Raw genomic sequence first — 20,606 nt, 5'->3', positions numbered from 1 at the left:
CGAGCTGTTCTAGGTAGATTCGAGAGATAGGGCTATGGGGGTTGGGTAGAGGAGGCACAGGAGGTCACATGGTGTTAATTTGGTGGTGATTGGGTTACTTTAGGTTTTGGCCGGAGAATCTTTGATCGAGGATTCGACGAGCTAGGGCGGGATTTGAAGGAAACGGGTGGTGGATTCATGATGAGGGAGAACATGAGGTCTCGTGGTGTTATTTTGGAGAGGTTTAAGAGTAGTGGCGTTCACCGGGAAACCTTCAATCAAAGATTCGAAGGGTTCAAGTAAAATTCAAAGGAAAAGGCCGATGGATTTGGATAGAGGAGGAGAAGAGGATGTTGGGGTATGAATTTGGTGGTGATTGGCGTCGGCGCCGCCATTGCCGGCGACGGAGAAATCAGGGTGGCGCAATTAGGGTTCGTGAGAGAGAGAGAAGGCTTGAGGAAGATGATGGGGTCCGAAAGAGGGGGGTCTTTAAGGCAGTTATATATTAAATGGGGTGTGCTTCTGGACCATCTGATTAATCAACCTCGACGGTCCAAATTAACTAGGAACGAAACGACGTCGTTTGACCAAAGAGAAAGGGCGAACCGGGTAGGGAATTGGGCCTGGGTCAGTTTGGGTGAGATTCGGGGATTGGGCTAGGCTAAGATCATAAAATTGGCCCAATTTCGGGTATATAACAAAGCACCCCCTTTTTAGTTATTTCCTTTGTTTGTTTTCTTTTCTTCCATTTTATAATTTTGTATTATTTTTTTCTGAATTTTATAAAGATGCTAAAATAAAAAATAAAAACTAAACTACAACTAATTAATGCCTAAAATTGTTTTAAAAATTATTTCGTAACGATTTCACAATTAAAGCAATAAAAATGTAAAAGTGAACTATTTTTGTTATTTTCTTCTTATTTTATTCCCAAAACAATTTAACCCCTAATTAATACTAAAGTATGAAATTAAATCCTAAATGCAAATGCATATTTTTGTATTTTTACATGAATTTTCAGGCACAAGTAAAAATGCAAACAATTAACAGAAAATAATACCAAAATTCACAAAAATTGTAAAAATAAGGAAAAGTCATTTTTATTTGAATTTTGTGGGAATAATTCATATATAGGGCAAAAATCACGTGTTCACAGTGATAACCAATCCACTCCCAATATCACGTCAAAATCAACCATCCTAGCAACATGAGATCCACTCGGGTATCAAAACCCCTAATAGTCACTACACACAACCGATATACACGGTCCACAACAATAGTATAACCCACAGAAGTAGATACATCAATAGATAAAATAAGAGACTCGTAGGCATATCTAAATAATGGGCAAAATATGATGTCACATATGAAAGAGTGGAACCGGAATCAAATAATACAGAGGCATCTCTGTGGCAGACTGAGATAATACATGTAATCATAGCATCTAAAGCAATAGCATCTATTCTGGCTGGGAGGGCATAGAAATGGTCCTGACCACCACCTGATCGACCTCCCCCTCTAGGGCGACCCCTAGCTGATTGACCTACACCTCGAGATAGATAAGCAAGGAGGGAAGTGGGAAAGTAACTGGTGTTGAAGTCGAAGGCTGACTCCTCTACTAGGACATACCTCCTGTAAGATGGGGATAGAACCTCTTGATATGACCCAAATCTCCACACTCGAAGCAACCCCTCGTAGCAAGTGGCGGTGAGGACTAATGGTGCCTGAGTCGAACTCTGAGTTGCAAGGGCACTGAGAGACGAGTGACCCTGATGTGAACTATGAGAACCATGGCCAGATGACCCACCACAGTGACCTGAATGGGCTGGCTGAGCATTTCTGAATAGACGGCCCCTGTCGTGCTCAAGTTGACCTCTCGAAGGAACACCACTGAAGCTACCAAATCCCAGAAACCTCTTGACCTCCCTCTCATCCCGCTCATAGCGATGAACTGACTCAATATATCTAGCAATGTCAACCACCTCCTCAAAAGGAGCGCCAAATACTCTATCTATGGTCAGAAAAATCTTTAGCTAATAATTGAGGCCATCAACAAATCTCCTGATCCTCTCCCTATCTGTAGGAACTAGCTAGATAGAATGACTGGCCAACTCGGAGAATCTCATCTCATACTGCGACATGGTCATATCCCTCTGACGCAGCTGCTCGAACTGCCTGTGTAGCTCCTCTCTACTGAAATAGAGAATGGAGAACTGATGCCAGGTAAGGGGCGGTGTACCTACGCCTCTCATAAGCCTCCCACCAAGTAAAGGCAGCTCCAGAAAACTGAAAAGTAGTGAATGAGACCCCACTAGTCTCCAGAATACCCGCTATACGTAACATCCTCTAACATTTATCCAAGAAACCCTGGGCATCCTCGCCATCTACAGCACTAAAGGTAGGAGGCTGAAGTCTACCAAACCTCTCCAATCGACGTTGCTCATCATCAGGCATAACTAGAACCACAAAATCCTGATCAGGTGCAACCAGCTGGGCTAGTGGTGCCTCCGGTGTCTGGAGTCCCTGAACAACCTGCTCGGGTGTAAGGGCGGCGAGAGTCTGAGTGCCTCCCTCGGCCTGAGAAGTAGCTGTCGTAGTAGAAACTGCGACTGCCTGAGAAGACTAGTGCACACAGTCAGAATCTAAGCCAAGGTCTCCTGGAGACCTGGAATAACAATAGGCACAGTCGGTGCTTGAGCTGGTGCTGCTGGAGCATCCCCCGCTGGAGCCTGATCATGAATTGGGGCGATGGGTGGATCTGTAGTGCAGCCCTAGCTACTGTACGGGCTACATCCCTACCCCTACCACGGCCTTGACCACGTCCTCTGCCTTTAGTGGCCCCAACTGGAGGTACTGGTGGTCGTCTGTCCGGACCGATAGCACGTGTCCTCACCATCTGTAAGAGAATAGAATAACAGAAGTTTAGTACCAGAATCAACAGATTCGCACGACAAGAATTCAAGAATGTAATTTTTTCCTAAAGGTTCTGCAGCCTCCCAAGGATAAGTACAGACGTCTCCGTACCATTCCGCAAGACTCTACTAAACATGCTCATGACCCGTGAGACCTATGTAACCTAGGCTCTGATACCAACTTGTCACGACCTAAAAATCGGCCCGGACGTGATGGCGCCTATCGTGGAACTAGGCCAGCCAACCTTTTTCAAAATACTCCATATTTCATTTAAAAACTTAAGAAAACAACATTTTTAACATAAATCCAATAAAAGGTAAAAGTAAAAATCAAAACAAGCGGAAAGAATGTACAAGCCCGACCTCTGGTGTCACTAAGTCATGAGCAAAATACTACATCTGTTCGAAATAAACAAGACTACATGGTCTGAGAATATCCAACAAAAATACTACAAGGAAGATAAAGAAGGATAAGGCGGAACTGCGGTAACTAGGCAGCTACCTCGCAATCTCCAAAGAAGAGTCCCCAACTGGTATGATCACCAACCGCTACCGTGCCCCGAGATACCTGGATCTGCACACAGAGGTGTAGGGGGTAACGTGAGTACATCAACTCAAAAAGTAGCAAGTCCAAACTATGGACTGATGGTAGTGACTATCCAAACCTCAATAGGTATACAAATAAGCTGTACAGAAAAGTAGACATGCTTGCAGTTCAAGTAAAAGCTCAGCAATAAGTAAATACAACATGACCAGTACAGATTATAAAACTCAGGAAATCACGAAGTAACAATGCACAAATAGTATGATCAATGTTCCGTTACCTCCACTCACAAGCGCTCAACCACTCGTTACTATATATGGCTTCCCGGCCTAGGGAAGATCCATCCCGAAATATATACACATCACTGACCATAGTCATCTAGTACCGAGGAAGGCCATCCGACCCCATGGAGAAGATCCATCTCCAGGTATCAATACTTTAGACAAGATCCATCCCTCAACATCATCAACTGCGCTCACTGGGGTGTAAAGACTCCGGAGGGGCTTATCTTAGCCCAAGCGTTATATCAAGCCAACGAAGGCATGATCAATATCTCGCTGCGGCGTGCAGCCCGATCCCATATTGTTACTCAATATCAGGCTCTCGGTCTCACTCAGTCATTACTCTCTAGTCTCACACACACGAGCTCAAAAATGTCATAATACTAGCTCGAACAATGATATGATATGTCAAATAGCAATAATCAAGACTGAGGCGTGATATAATATGCATGAACAGGACTGAGTATAAATATAAATGAATTTAATGACATGACAGCAAGAAACGACCTCTCGGGTCTCAACAGTGTTGGCGTAAAGCCTTAACATGATTATTATCATAATTTGCAGCTCATTAACTAACTCACATAATTTCAACACAGATATCAACATAAAAGAGTCACTAAGTGGTGCCATGGAATGACTCAGGCCGCAATTCTCACGGTGCATGCCCACACATCCGTCACTTGGCATTTGCATCACCTCAATAGTAATCATAGAACACATAGTTCAGGGTTTCGAACCCTCAAAACCAAGTTTGGAAGTGTTACTTACCTCAAGCCAAGCCAAACTCTAGCCCGCGATGCCTTTGACTCTAGATTCGGCCTCCAAATGCCCCGAATCTAACCAAAATCAGCATATAACCATCAATATATGCTAAAGGAATGAAACCCATACGAAAATTATCAATTTAACTAAAAAATCTCTAAATTGGTCAAACCCGAGCCCTGGACCCACGTCTCGGATTTCGATAAAATTAAAAAAAAAACTAGAATCCTTACACTCTCATGAGTTCATACATACCAAATACTCCAAAATCCGACAACAAACGACCCCTCAAATCCCTAAATCAAAGTCTCCAATTCCAAGCCCTAATTTCCTAGCTTTCTTTCCTAATTTTTCCACTAATAACGTGATTAACAATGGAAAAATGGCTACAAACACAAATAATAAGGCTTAAGAAGCTTATCTAACTGAAACCCTTCGATTCCCTTGAAAAATCACTGCCTTAGATCTCTTCTCGTCTTCAAAAATGGCAAAACTTAGCAAAATTCGCGAAGGAGGATTTTTTTATTCCTTTTGCCTAGCGATACCGCACCTGCGGGAATGCTTCTGCGCCTATCCAACCGCTTTTGCGGTTTTTCATTTAAATTCCCTGACCGCGCCTGCGATGAAATACCTGCACCTGCGGTCACGCAGGTGCATCCCTTTCTCCACATCTGCGACTTCTGCCTTCTTCACATGTGGCTGCATCTGTGGTTGATTCTCTCTTCTACGTTCATCGCACCTGCTGTCCCCTAACCGCAGGTGCGGTTATGACAGAACCTCAGCAGCTTCAGCTGCAAACTCCAACTCCCAAACTTTCCGATAACTATCCGAAATCAACCCGAGGCCCCCGGGACCTCAACCAAAATTACGAACAAGTCATATACCACTATTCAAACTTATACCAATCTTCAGAACACTCAAAACAATGCCAAAACACCAAATCACCCTCGGATTCAAGCCTAAGGATTCCAAAACTTCCGAATTCCGCAAACAATCAAAAAGTCTATCAAACCTCCTCTGAATGACTTGAAATTTTGCACGCACGTCACAAATGACACAATGGACTTACTCCAATTTTTGGAATTCCATTCCGACCCCGATATCAAAATTTCCACTACCAACTGGAAAGCGCCAAAATTCCAATTTTGCCGATTCAAGCCTAAACCTACCACGGAACTCCAAATTACATTCCGAACATATTCCTAAGTCCCAAATCACCTCACGAAGCTATCCAAATCATAAAAATTGAACTCCGAGATTGATTACTCACAAGTCAACTTCTGGTTGACTTTTCCAACTAAAAGGCCAACTTAAGAGACTAAGTGTCTCATTCCTCTACAAAACCACTACGAACCCGAACCGAACAATCTGATACCACGTAATACAACTGAACAACACATAAAGAAGAAAAAATGGGAGAAATAGAGCGGTAACTCATGAAACGACCGGTCGGGTCGTTACAATTTGAATGTCGGGGTTTTTATTTGTCATGACCCAATTTCATAATAGGCCGTGATGGAACCTAACGCCATCGCTAGGCAAGCCTACTATGAACTATCCACGTGATTTCCTCTTTTTAACATAGTTTTTTAAGTAATTAAACTTTCCTCAAATTAAAAGATTTGAGAAGTAATGGATTTAAAATAAATAACACGATAACAATGGAATGCAATCATAATCATAGGATGAAAAACCAAAATCACAAGTCTACTAGTGTGTGCCAAGACCTGGTGTCACAAGTGTATGAGCATCTAGCAGAATATACAAAAGAATACTAGTCTACTGATCGAAGAGAAATAGACAGAAAATATAATCAAAACAAAGACTCCGGCTGCTGCAGATTAGGCTCAGAAGGCAGCTCACCATGGAGCCTCAAGTAGTAGTCAAGCGTCCGCGCCGAACTGATATCCAGATGCACCTGCCTCAGATCCCGCACATTTAAGTGCAAAAGTGTAGCATAAGTACATAAACAACATGTACCTAGTAAGTATCTAGTCTAACCTCGAAGAAGTAGTGACGAGGGGTCGACTTCGACACTTACTATGGGCCAACAATGTAATAATATGAAAATCTAGCTAAACATGATAGATATACATAGCAATAGAACTCGGAGTAAGAAATAAATAAACAATCCTTTCGCCGCTAGTAAGAAACGAATAATTCCCCCCATTTAAGCACGTAAATTCTCAAGCCAATAAATAAATAGCATATACAAAGGGACTTCAAAATATTAATATCACGCACGAATTATGCCGAAGACGTACGACCCGATCCAAATATACATATATATAATTGTGTGCACTGCCAAGGGTCGAACGACATGAACCATATATGCTTCTATTAACCTGCCGAGGCAAACGGCCCGCTCCCATAAGAGTAGTGGAAAAGTTACCTCACTCGCGGAATATACTTGCAATGCAGTTAAATATAAATTTCTCAAGTTAACCATAACATCCCTCAATTCTTTTCAAAATAAAGAAATTCAACTTGAAACTTTTAAAATCTGTAAATCCTCAACCTCAGCTCCATTCAAAACAATTAACAAACATAATCAAGTAACAGGGTCCACAAAGCATGGTGTGGGCTTAAAACTACCCGGACATAAGCATGAATAGTAGCTACATACTGACTCTCATCACCTCGTGCGTACGTAGCCCCCACAAATAGCAACACATATTAATTAGGTTCACCTATGGGGTTAATTTCCTCTTACAAGGTTAGAAAAGAGACTTACCTCGCCTCAATGCCTACTTTCCGGTCCAAGATGTGCCCAAACACTCAATTTGGCGCCAAATAACTCACAACTGGTCAAATGTTATTTAAAATAATTAATACATGCTTATAAGTTCATATCCTAGCTATCAAAGTGATTTCCCAAACCTATTTGCAAAAATCCAAAAATTCACCCCCAAGCCCACGTGCCCGGATTCCAGAAATTTTTGAAGAAATTTGTTACACATAACCTCATGGACTCAAATATATGATTTTTACTAAATTTCATAACAAATTTCGTGGTTAAATCTCATTTTTATCAAAAACCTAGGTTTTCACCTAAACCCATAATTTTCACTAATTTACATGTTATAATCTACCCTTAAACTATGTATTTAACTCACAATTGGTAGAAATCACTGACCTCCAAGTGCTAGGTAAAAACACATCTCAGAAAGCTCCAAATTTTGTCCAAAGAGTGAGAGCAATGTGTTATAAATGGCTTAAGTCCCTTATTAAATGAACCCTTCGGCCTAGTGATTTTTGCACCTGCAGTGCCTTGGCCGCTCCTGTGGAAAAATCCTCGTAGGTGCGCATTTCCTTACCTGGCCAAGCTCCGCATATGCGGACAAAAATGTATCGTTTCTGCGTGCCTTCCGCCCCTACAACCATTGTTCTCGCACCTACGGTCATGCAGGTGCGCCAAAACTTCCGCACATGTGGATGGCGGGGTTTCCCTCACAGGTTCGCTTCTGCGGCTTGTGGCTCGCACCTGCAGTGGTTCAAGTGCAGGTGCGATTATGACGGCAGCTGGGAGCTTCAGTTATGGCTCCCAAGTTCCAACTTGGTTCGAGCCTCGTCCGATTAGAACCTGGGGCCCCCCCCCCTCCCTCGAACATACCAAAAAGTGTGGAATCGTAAAATGGACTCGTTCGAACTCTCGGAATGCATCAAACAACGCTAAAACTAAGAATCACACCCCAAATCAATTGAATCAAAAATATGAACTTCAAGTTCTTCAATTTACTCTCAATGCTCTGAAACGTACTTAAACTACTCGGAATGACTCCAAATTTTGCGTGCAAGTCTTAAATGATATTACGGAACTATTATCGGTCTCAAAATTTCATTCAGACCTTGATATCATCAAAACCTACCCCAAACCAAATTTAAAGAACATCTAAAACCTTCAAGGAACCAACTTTCACTATTAGGCGCCAAAATGCTCTCGGGTCATCCAAAACCTGATCTGAGCATATGCCCAAGTCCAAAATTATCATATGACCTATTGGAGCCGTCAAAACCTGATTTCGAGATCGTTTGCTCACAATGTTGATTGAAGTCAAACTTGGCCTTTTTAGTCAACCTTAAGGAACCAAGAGTTTCGATTTTAACCCGAACCCATCCAAATTCCGAACTAACCATCCGCGCAAGTCATAAAATAGTAAAAGCACGTACAAGAAGTCTTATTTAGGGGAACGGGTTTCTAGAAAGCAAAATGACTGGTCGGGTCGTTACATTATCCACCTCTTAAACAAGTGGTATTTTATACGTCAATACCACACAAGAGGGGGAGGTGATTTGTGTGGTGTCCAATTTTCACTTAAACTGATTATGGAAGGACCTGGTTCTTCCATGTGTCCCAACTACTACTGTTGCGGAATAATAAATATAGAAAGTAAAGAACACAAGTATTTTTACGTGAAAAACACCCGGCTCAAAAGGTAAAAAAATCACGACCTACTACTCAGTAGGATTTTCCCCAACACTTCACTAAATCACTGAGCCAAAACAGCATTTACAAAACTCTTTGTAAACCTAAGGATTACCTCTAATCCCATCATAGCAACCAACCTCTAACTGTTACGACAACTTCAAGTTAACTCTAACTTGAATACTCAAACTACCTATTACAATTGCTTCTAGATAAAGCTGAAAAGTACAATATGAAAACACCTACTACAATTGAACTAGAAATAAAGAAAGGCACGTAAAACTCTTTATGGAGTTGGTTCTTCAATCTGGTTAATGTAGCTTCAGGTCTGCACACTTGAATCACACACGAACTGATTGCAAAAAGTCTTGCTATTTTGCTCTCAATTAATGTTTAAATTCTGCGTTTTTGTGCAACACCTGTAATGTGAGAACAACCTGCAATTTATAGAGTTAGTAGATGAAGAAATAACTAAAGTTCTGATGCAACTCTTTCTTGATGGAAGAGTTCTAGTTGATCTCAACTTCTAACTCCTTCCTTATCTTGGATAATGTTCTCTTTGAGTAAGGAGTCCTTCTCCTTATCAATTATGCAACCTTTTCGATCAGGAGATATTAAATACACCAAGTTAAGATTATCTCCGTCACGTGCAACCCTCATGCTCGAATCTGCCCGTTTTTTTGCACCTGACGGATGGACCTGAGGGATGGACCTGGTTCATCCTGAGTTCCTCTATCAGTCTTCAAAATTAACCTTTACTTGGGCCAACAAATTCCCCTTTTTTGATGATGACAAACACTGTGCTTTCCATAAGCTTAGGCCCTATTTCAACTCAGCTCAACATCAACACAATGTTAGAAATATTTTTCCTTTTTATCACTTATCATCAAGGACCAGGTACATTAGGTTATAAACATCACTGTTCAAAGTGGAAAGCATGTTTAAACTTGTTTAAAGCACAACCCTTTTTTCCCCTTTTGGTATCATCAAAAAGTTGCATAAAAATGTGAGATAACCAGATTTTAAAGCTTACTCATGGCCACTGGGGCTACTTCAAATGCAATCATGGATTAATCATCATAGATCAAGCTAACAATTTTAACCATCAAAGAAATATGAACAAACAATTAGAGCAAAAATAGTGAATTTCATTGATGATTGATAAGATTCTACCACAAAGCATAAGAAAAAATAAAATACTAAAAACATGAGCAAAAGAAACAAAACGTCCCGAACTGTGTCACTGGTTGATCTACACTAGGCTAGGAGGCTTAAGGCTGGGAAGAACTAGGTGCTTGGTTTTTGACTTGGAGGAATTTCAGCATACCTTGAAGAATGTCATCATTCTTCTCTTTTTCTCTTGCTAGCTCAGTTCTGAGAGCATCTCTCTTAGTCTCCACCTCAACCAACCTCTTCTTCAGCTTTTCAATCTTAGCAACGTTAGCCCCACTTTCTTGCACCAAGGCTCGGACCTTGCTATTCCCTGGCACCTTTTTCGATGAACTAGGTTCTTTAGGAGTGACATTGACTTCATAATCACAAGCAAGTAGAGTATTAACCTAAAAATGATCTATGTTTGTACTAACCTCCCACTTTTTCATAGGTACATTGAAATGTGCAAGCACAATTGTGAGAATGAAGCCATAGGGAATGATATGAGTTTTGATGTCATTGATAACTCTATCAAGAAGCTGGATTATAGCTTTCAGTCACTTTCTTTAGCAGGTCTGCAAGGGTTTCCTCTACAGATGAACCAGGTTCATCTCCCTAAACAACCATTGCATTTGCGTCTTTGGTTAAACTCACAAGAGTGGGTGAAGAATCAACCACTCTTGTCCCATTTCCCCTCACAGTACTCCTAGCACCCTTGCTCTCCTTTTTTTCTTTTTCATTTTTACCACCAACTTCTCCAGATTTTGTAGTCTCAACACCTGCTATAGATCCTACAAATCTATTTTTTAAATTTGCAGCAACTTTAGAAATTGTCTTAGGAGAAACTTTAGAATCAGAAGATACTTGTTCAGTTTCGGAAGAGCCACTTTCTTCCCCCTGAGTAGCAGACTTAAAAGAATCTAGGTAGTTTAATACGGTCAGGAGTCTTGAACGTAACTTTGGTATTTGGTAGGACTTTGCTCATGATCCAAATATAGTTATTTCAAATTATGCAGAGTGTAGAAAACATACCGTGTTATCTTGATAAATCAGGTTCTTCATTGATAATTCTCTTGTGTAAGTCTAAATTTTCCAAAATAGAGAAAATAACATTAGAGATAATGAGTCATTTTAACACATGGCACAAAAGTATACTATAGAAAGTATGAGACTGATCAAGATTTAATCTAATTATACACAATTTACAGACTTTCTAACCAAATATTTTTTTCATTTTTTTTGTTTAACCTTGAACTGGTCCTTTTAGGTGATCTTAATCATTCCTAATTCTAACCTGTTCCTCTCAAAGTGATCTCTACTTAAGGCTTTTGTGAATATGTCAGCAATTTGCTTGTCAGTGTCACAAAACTCCATAGTTATCAAGCCTATCTCATAGTTGTCCATCAAAAAAAAATGGTGCCTAACATCTATGTGCTTAGTTCTCTTATGATGAATCGGGTTCTTTGTCATACTAATAGCACTAGTGTTATCACAAAAATAGGGATACAACCAACATCAATTCCAAAGTCCATTAATTGCTGCTTGATCCACAGTAATTGAGCACAACATGAAGCAACAACAACATACTCAGCTTTAGCAGTAGATAAGGCCACTGAATTTTTGTTTTTTAGTGGCCCATGACACAAGACATGAACCAAGGAAGTGTGTCATACCTGAGATGCTCTTCCTATCCACAAGAAACCCTGCATAATCAGCATCAACATATCCCACTAGGTTAAAATTACTACCTTTTGGATACCAAAGGCAAAGGTTAGTGGAGCCTTTCAAGTATCTCAATATTCTCTTGACAGTAGTCAAGCGGGATTCATTTGGATTTGCTTGAAATCGAGCACAAAACCCTATACTGAAAATAATGTCAGGTATGCTAGCAGTAAGATACAAAAGAGAACTAATCATTCCCCTATACAACTTCTGATCAACAGATGAACCAGGTTCATCTATATCCAATTTCATGGATGTTGCAATAGGAGTGTCAATTTCTTTGGATGTTCCTTCCCGGTTTTGTTACTGAGGAATAGGTTCATGGACAGGTTCCCTCGAGGTTTGAGGATCAGTTCCTCTCTAGTCAGTTCCCCCTATCATGTTGCCCCAGGTGGAAGGACATGTTCCATCACCTGTTCCTTCCTGTGATGCATCTTCAGGCTGGACTGTGGTTTCACCATTTGAATTTTTTATCAGCCCAATCTCTTCATTATCTCTTTCCTGCCTCTCAAAAAGAATGTTAGTTTTTTAAAAAATAATATATACATTTTTTTCTACACACATAGTTCTTTTATTGTATATCTTATAAGCTTTACTATATGAGGAATACTTCCTCATCACTTCTGGGATCATACTTACCTAGGGAGTCTTTGTCATTATTGTGCACAAAGCACTTGCATCTAAATGCTCTAAGATGGGATATATTTAGCTTTCTCCCTTTAAGTAACTCATAGGGAATCTTCTTAACAAGAGGCCTAGTAATGCAACTATTTATGATGTAGCATGCAAAAATTCAGCAAACTTAGCATTTTCAAATTCAGTTCCATGATCAGACCTAATTGATGCAAGTTGATTACCTAGTTGTTTCTGAGTTTTTCTAACAAAAAAAGTAAACTTGTCAAATGCTTCATCTTTAGATGTTAAAAATAATGTCCAAGTAAACCTAGAGTAATCGTCAACAAGCACCATCACATATCTTTTACCACATCTGCTTAATGTTCTCATTGGACCACAGAGATCCATATGGACCAGTTCCATCGTTCTGGTGGTGCTTACCATTTTCTTGCTTTTGAAAGAGGATCTTACCTACTTCCCCCTTGCACAAGCCTCACAAATTTTGTCTTCCTTCAACTTAATGTTAGGCAGTCCTATCACCAAGTCCTTGGAGACTAGTTTGTTTGGTTGACTTAGACTGGCATGTCCAAGTCTCTTGTGCCAAAGGAGGGGATCATTGTCCAACACACTTAAGCAAGTGAGTTCATTTTCTGAAAGTGTGGACAAATATACAATGTATATATTGTTTACTCTTTTTCCCTGCAAAATAATCTTGTCAGTGGTAAGATTAATCACAAAACATTTTGTAGAGGTGAATGCTAACAAGTTACCTCTATCACACAATTGTGATTGTCTTATTAGGTTGTATTTTAGGCCATCTATCAAGTACACACTCTTAATAGAGTGAGAATCAATCTTACCTACCTTTCCAACCTCAAAGATCTCACCTTTCTTCCCATTTCCAAAGGAGATATTACCTCCTTTGAGGTCCTCAAGTGAAAGGAACTGGTTCTTGCTTCCTGTTATATGCTTTGAGAAGCCATTATCCATATACCATATTTGGCTGCTTCCCTTCACTTGGATCCACAAAAGGAAATCAGGGGTTAGTCTTGGGAATCCAAACTAGTTTGGGTCCCTTTCTATATGCAAAAGGGTGAATCAGATTCTTTTTAGCCCAACCTGGCAGCCTATTTTTCCCTTGAACAAATTCTTTACTCTTTTGACTAGCCTTTTCTTTTGCAATACATTCAGATTTATAGTGACCAGTTTTACCACAGTGTGTGCAAATTATGTTCTCAGGAAGTGTGATGTACTTGCTTTTGGGATCCACTTAGGTGTAGGGGTCCCGTAGCCAAGCCCTCTCTTGTTGTTACTATGGTGTTTGTGTAGCCATGAAAGTGCATCGGAGGACCTGTTCTATTTACATGTTCTGTCTAGCTCGTGCTTGACCTTGCTCAGATCCTCCTTTAGGACTCTTACCTACTCATCTCTTTTGTACAACTCATCTTTCATTTTTCCTACATTTTCTTCTAAAGTGAAATGTGTGTGATCAGATTTCTTTTTACTAGTTCCTAATTTTAATTTTAGATTTTCAGATCTAATCTCTAGGACAGTGGTGTCAAGTTCATGAACCTGATTCTTTAACTCAACATTTTTACTTTCACTTTCACTAGCCCTAAGTTCTAGATTTTTGCACTTAGCTTTCAAAATCACACACTCCTTAGACAAATATTCCTTTTTATTATTTAGATCCTCAAATTCATCAATGAAATCCAGGAGTAACTCAGATAGCCTTTCTTTAGACAAAAATTTAATCTTGTCTTTGAGATGAATTATACTTACCTTAGATTCCTCATCAAATTCTCCAATTGCCATAAATGCTTGTTCATCTCCATCTTCACCCTTTGAGTCCTCATATGAGCTTTCTCCCCAGACAGCAAACATAGACTTTGTTTATCCTTTGTTCTTCTTGGGTTGAACCTGTTCCTTCTTCCTGTTCCTTCGTTCAGCTCTTTCCTTCTTCCATTCAATTTCCCATTGAGGGCAGTTTTTGATGTGGTAATCAGTCTTCCCACACTTTTAACACCCCTTAGTGGTTTGTTTTTCAGGAACCCTTGATTTGTTGTAGCTTCCACTTCTTGACAGACTCTTTCCTGTCATTAGGTACTTCTTGAAGTCCTTTTTGATCATGGTCATTTCATCCTCCTCTATATCAGCACTTTCAGTGATTCTGAATGTCAGGCTCCTTTCCTTATTGGGTGCATCCATCTTCATGGTTTGCCTTCTAAGTTCATAGGCAGTGAGATTTCCAATTAGCTCATCCAACTTAAGAGTGACAATGTTCTTTGATTCCTGAATAGCAGTGATTTTGCTTTCCAAGTAACAGGCAAAACCCTTGTCAGAATTTTCTCAACCTTGCCTTTTTCAAGAATAACCTTTCCAAGAGACTTAAGTTCATTTGTCAGTATGGTGAACCTTGTATACATCTCCTGGATGGTTTCCCCTTCCTTCATGGTGAAATTCTCATATTGGAATACAGCAGTGTTCCTCTGGACCTCTTCACTTGAGGTGTTCCTTCATGAGCCACTTGCAAAGTGTCCCAAATTTCCTTAGCAGTGGTACATCTTGGAATTCTACTATACTCGTCTGGACCAAGTCCACACACAAGCCATTTCTTGGCTTTAGCATTCTTTTTCCATTTCCTCAAATCCTCAGCAGTGCAGTCAGCTCTTGTTTTTGGCACTTCTACTCCTTCAGCAGTCTTCTTCATGGTAGCTAGGGGACCATCAATGACAATGTCCCATAGCTCATAGTCTTCTCGAAGATGTAATCTCTTATTTTGTTTTTCCACCAAGAGTAGTACTAGCCATTAAAGAGTAGAGGCCTAGCAGTGGATTGCCCTTCCCAGTTTTCAGGTGGTACACTCATCTTGATCTTTTCCTAAGGTGTTAACCTCTTCAAGGATAACCCGCTCTGATACCAATTGGTATTTTATACGTCAATACCACACAAGAGGGGGTGATTTGTGTGGTGTCCAACTTTTGCTTAAACTGATTATGGAAGGACCTGGTTCTTCTATGTGTTCCAACTACTACTATTGCGGAATAATAAATATAGAAAGTAAAGAATACACGTATTTTTACGTGGAAAACACTCGGCTCAAAAGGTGAAAAAACCACGACCTACTACTCAGTAAGATTTTCCCCAACACTTCACTAAATCACTGAGCCAAAACAGCATCTACAAAACTCTTTGTAAACCTAAGGATTACCTCTAATCCCGTCGTAGAAACCAACCTCTAACTGTTGCGACAACTTCAAGTTAACTCTAACTTGAATATTCAAAGTACCTATTACAATTTCTTCTAGATAAAGCTAAAAAGTACAATATGAAAACACCTACTACAACTGAACTAGAAATAAAGAAAGACATATAAAACTCTTTATGGAGCTGGATCTTCAATCTGGTTCATGTAGCTTCAGGTTTGCACACTTGAATCACACACGAACTGCTTGCAAAAAGCCTTGATATTTTGATCTCAATTCACGTTTAACTTCTGCATTTTTGTGCAACACCTATAATGTGAGAACAACCTGTAATTTATAGAGTTAGTAGATGAAGAAATAACTAGAGTTCTGATGCAACTCTTCCTTGGTGGAAGAGTTCTAGTTGATCTCAACTTCTAACTCCTTTCTTATCTTGGATAATATTCTCTTTGAGTAAGGAGTCCTTCTCCTTATCAATTATGCAACCTTTTTATCAGAATATATTAAATACACCAAGTTAAGATTATCTCATTCACGTACAACCCTCATGCTCGAATCTGTCCGTTTTTGTGCACCTGACAGATGGACCTGAGGGATGGACCTGGTTCATCCTAAGTTCCTTTGTCAGTCTTCAAAACTAACCTTTACTTGGGCCAACAACAAGCGTCCGTCCTCAAACGGGTTTAGAATCATACCTAGAGTGTTGAATAAGTGAGGATATTTGCTCAGTATGTCCTCCTCGGACTCCCAGGTCGCCTCCTCGACTAGTTGGCCCCTCTATTGAACCTTTACCGTGGAAATCCTCTTAGATCTCAACTGGCGAACATGTCTAGCAACAATGGCAACTAGCTCCTCCTCATAACCCAAGCTCTCATCTAACTGAACCGTGCTAAAGTCTAACATATGTGACAAGTCAGTATGATACCTCCGGAGCATAGACACATGGAAAATCGGATGAGCTCCCGATAGACTAGGAGGTAAGGCAAGTTCATAAGCAACCTCCCCAACTCGTTTCAACACCTCAAATGGGCCTATAAACCTTGGGCTCAACTTTCCCTTCTTCCTGAATCTCATAATACCCTTCATTAGCGAGACTTTTAAGAGAACCTTCTCGCCTAATAAATCACGCGCCTTCTGATCCGCGTAACTCTTCTGTCTGGATTGTGCTGTGCAAAGCTGCTCCTGAATCAACTTTACCTTTTCCAAGGCATCCTTCACCAAATCAGTACCATATAACTTAGCCTCGCCAATTTCAAACCACCCGATGGGAGAATGACATCACCGGCCATATAAAGCCTCAAATGGAGCCATCTCGATGCTGGACTGATAACTGTAACTCGGCCAAAGGCAAGAATCAATCCCACTGCCCTCCAAAGTCAATCACACATGCTCTGAGCATGTCCTCCAAGATCTGCACTGTCCGCTCTGACTACCCTTCCGTTTGTGGATGAAATGCGATGCTAAGATCTACACGGGTCCCCAGCTTACTCTGTACGGATCTCCAGAAATGCGAAGTAAACTGAGGGCCTCTATCCGATATGATAGAAACAGGCACATCATGCAACCGAATCTCCTAAATATAAATCTGGGTCAGCCTCTCTAAATTATACGTAGTCACAACTGGAATAAAGTGTGCTAACTTGGTCAACCTGTTGACAATGACCCAAACTGCATCAAACTTCTGCAAGGTCCGCGGCAACCCAACTACGAAGCCCATGTAATGCGCTCTCATTTCCACTCCGGTATAGTTATCTACTGGAGTAGGCCACTGGCCCCTGGTGCTTATACTTAACCTACTAGCAATTTAGGCACCTAGATACATACTCAACTATGCCTTTCTTCATCCGCCGCCACTAATAATGTTGTCTCAGGTCACGATACATTTTCATAGCACCTGGATAAATAGAATACCGAGAATGGTGTGCCTCTTCTAGAATCCTCTCTCTCTCTCTCTCAAGCCATCGACATTAGGAACACTTGGCATGGCAATCAAGGATGGCGTGATATAGGGATAGCCAGTCCATGCCCAGGATGACCTCAAAGTCAGTCATATCAAGCAACAGAAGGTCTGCTCTAGTCTCATAACCACAGAATGTAACCACACAGGACCGATAGATCTGATCCACGACGACAAAATCGCCTACAGGAGTGGACACATAAACAGGAGTACCCAAGGACTCACGAGGAATATCTAGGAAATGAGCAAACAAAGATGACACGTATGAATAGGTAGACCCTGGATCAAATAATACCAAAGCATCCCTAATGCAAACAAAAATAATATATGTGATCATGACATCTGAGGCCACTGCATCTGGTTTGACTGGAAAGGCATAGAACCTGGCTGGAGCGCCGGCTGGCTGGCCTCCGCCTGACTGAACAGTAGTTGGCTGACCTCCCCCTACTTGGACTCCACCTCTAGGATGGCCCCTACCCTCCTACCTCTAGGCGGTCGGACTGGTGGTGCTATAATCATGGGCTAATGACCCTGTTGTACTGCCTTGCCCCAAAATCTGGGACAAAATCTCTTCATGTGAACCGGATCCCCACACTCATAACAACCTCTCGGCACCATATACTGCTACCCTGAAGTCTGATCCTGATGACTTGAATACCCACTAGAAGAAGCATGGATAGCTGGTGGGCGGTATGAACTCTCTGACATGACACTGAAATAGGCGAGGGAAGAACCCTGATGACCCGAGTACCCACTGGAGGAACCCTGAATAGTTAGTGAGCAATAAGATCTCTCTGGCAAGGCGCTGAAATAGGGTCGCGCTGGAGCACCCCGAAGAGGTGGTGGTGCTGGATATATGGGCCTGCTAGGCTGACCGCTCCCAAACTGCCCTCTGTCGGGGAACCTCTAAACCCTCCAAAAAAGGGACATCTTGTCCTGCTGTATCTGCTCTCTACCCCTCTGGCGGTAGCCCTTAATCCTTCGAACAATCTCCACTACTAGCTGATAAAAAGTCCTCATAATACCAAAGTGCAACCCCGCAAAAAACCTTCGTACTCTCTCTGCGTTAGTAGGAAGTATCATAAGTGCATGGGCAGACAACTCAAAAAATCTCACCTCATAATCGGTCACTAACATCTGACCCTACTCGAGCTGCTCAAACTGACACCGCAACTCTTCCTTTTGGGAAGGTAGGATATACTTATCCAAGAAAAGCTATGTAAACTGGGCCCAAGTCATGGGAGGAGAACCCACTAGTCCGTCGATAAGATAAGACTACCACCACCTACGGGCCCTGCCCACAACCTAGAAAGTAATGAAATCCACCCCATGGGACTCCAATATCCTCATGTTGTGCAGTCTGTCCCTACACTTATCAATAAAGTCCCGGGGATCCTCATGTCGCTCACCTTCGAAGACAGGAGGGTGTAGCCTAGTCTATCTGTCCAAAAGCTTCTGCGGCTTGCTGGCCGCAGCTGGTCTAGGCTCAGGTACATCTGTTACAACTAGATGGGGCCCACCCACAGGTAGTGTACCCGAGGTTTGATATACGGTAGTTGCATGCCCAGGAGCCTGAGCAGTAGGGGTCTGTGCTCCCGCTCCCACCTGAGATGTGGTTGGGTTTCCTGGAAATTAACCAGCTTGGGTCATAGAATCCATAAACCACAGCATATGGCCCTGACATGAAATCTACCGGGGCTGGCTCTGCTGCGTGCACCTCGCCCTGATCTTCAACAATGGGATCCTCTATTGGATCCGCTGGTGGTGCAACTAGGGCAACTCTGGGATGTCCTCGTCCCCTACCTTGGGCTGGTGCCCTCCTCCGGCCTCTGGCTCGACCTCTCGCATTAGGGGAGCAGCTCCTCCCGGGTCCAGAACGTCTGTCGTGTGCATTCTCACCATCTGTGAGAGAGTAAGAGAAAGAACTTAGTATACCATCAACTGCACAATAAGAGATGAATAAAGAGTAGTTTCCTAACACTCTATACCCTCTCGAAGATAAGTACGGATGTCTCCCCACCAATCCGCAAGACTTTATTAGGCCTGCCCATAACTTGTGAGACCTACGTGAACCTAGTGCTCTAATACCATGTTGTCACGACCCAATTCTATAATAGGCCGTGATGGCGCCTAACGCCATCGCTAGGCAAGCCAACTGTGAACTATCCACGTGATTTCCTCTTTTTAATATAGTTTTCTAACCTGCCGAGGCAAACGGCCCGCTCCCACGAGAGTAGTGGAAAAGTCACCTCGCTCACGGAATATACTTGCGGCGCGGTTAAATATAAATTTCTCAAGTTAATCATAACATCCCTCAATTTTTTTCAAAATAAAGAAATTTAACTTGAAATTTTTAAAATTTGGAAATCCTCAATCCCAACTACATTCAAAACAATTAACAAACATAATCAAGTAACGGAATCCACAAAGTATGGTGTAGGCCTAAAACTACCCGGACATAAGCATGAATAGTAGCTATGGACGGACTCTCGTCACCTCGGTCGTACGTAGCCCCCAAAAATAGCAACATATATTAATTTGGTTCACCTATAGGGTTAATTTCCTCTTACAAGGTTAGAAAAAGAGACTTATCTCGTCTCAAGGCCTACTTTTCGGTCCAAGATTGTGCCCAAACCCTCAATTGGAGCCAAACGACTCGCAACTAGTCAAATGTTATTTAAAATAATTAATACATGCTTAAAAGTTCATATCCTAGCTATCAAAGTGATTTCCCAAGCATATTTGCAAAATTCCTAAAATTCACCCCCAGGCAAACATGCCCGGATTTCAAAATTTTTTGAAGAAAGTTGTTACCCTTAACCTCATGGACTCAAATATATGATTTTTACTAAATTCCATAACAAATTTCGTGGTTAAATCTCATTTTTATCAAAAATCTAGGTTTTCACCTAAACCCATAAATTTTTTCACTAATTTACATATTACAATTTACCCTTAACTATGTATTTAACTCAGAATTGGTAGAAATCACTTACCTCCAAGTGCTAGGTGAAAATCTCTCTCAAGAAGCTCCAAAAATCGCCTAA

Source organism: Nicotiana tabacum, chromosome 3 (assembly GCF_000715075.1).
Source record: "Nicotiana tabacum cultivar K326 chromosome 3, ASM71507v2, whole genome shotgun sequence".
Taxonomy (NCBI): Eukaryota; Viridiplantae; Streptophyta; class Magnoliopsida; order Solanales; family Solanaceae; genus Nicotiana; species Nicotiana tabacum.
Note: the sequence above shows the minus strand (reverse complement) of the source record.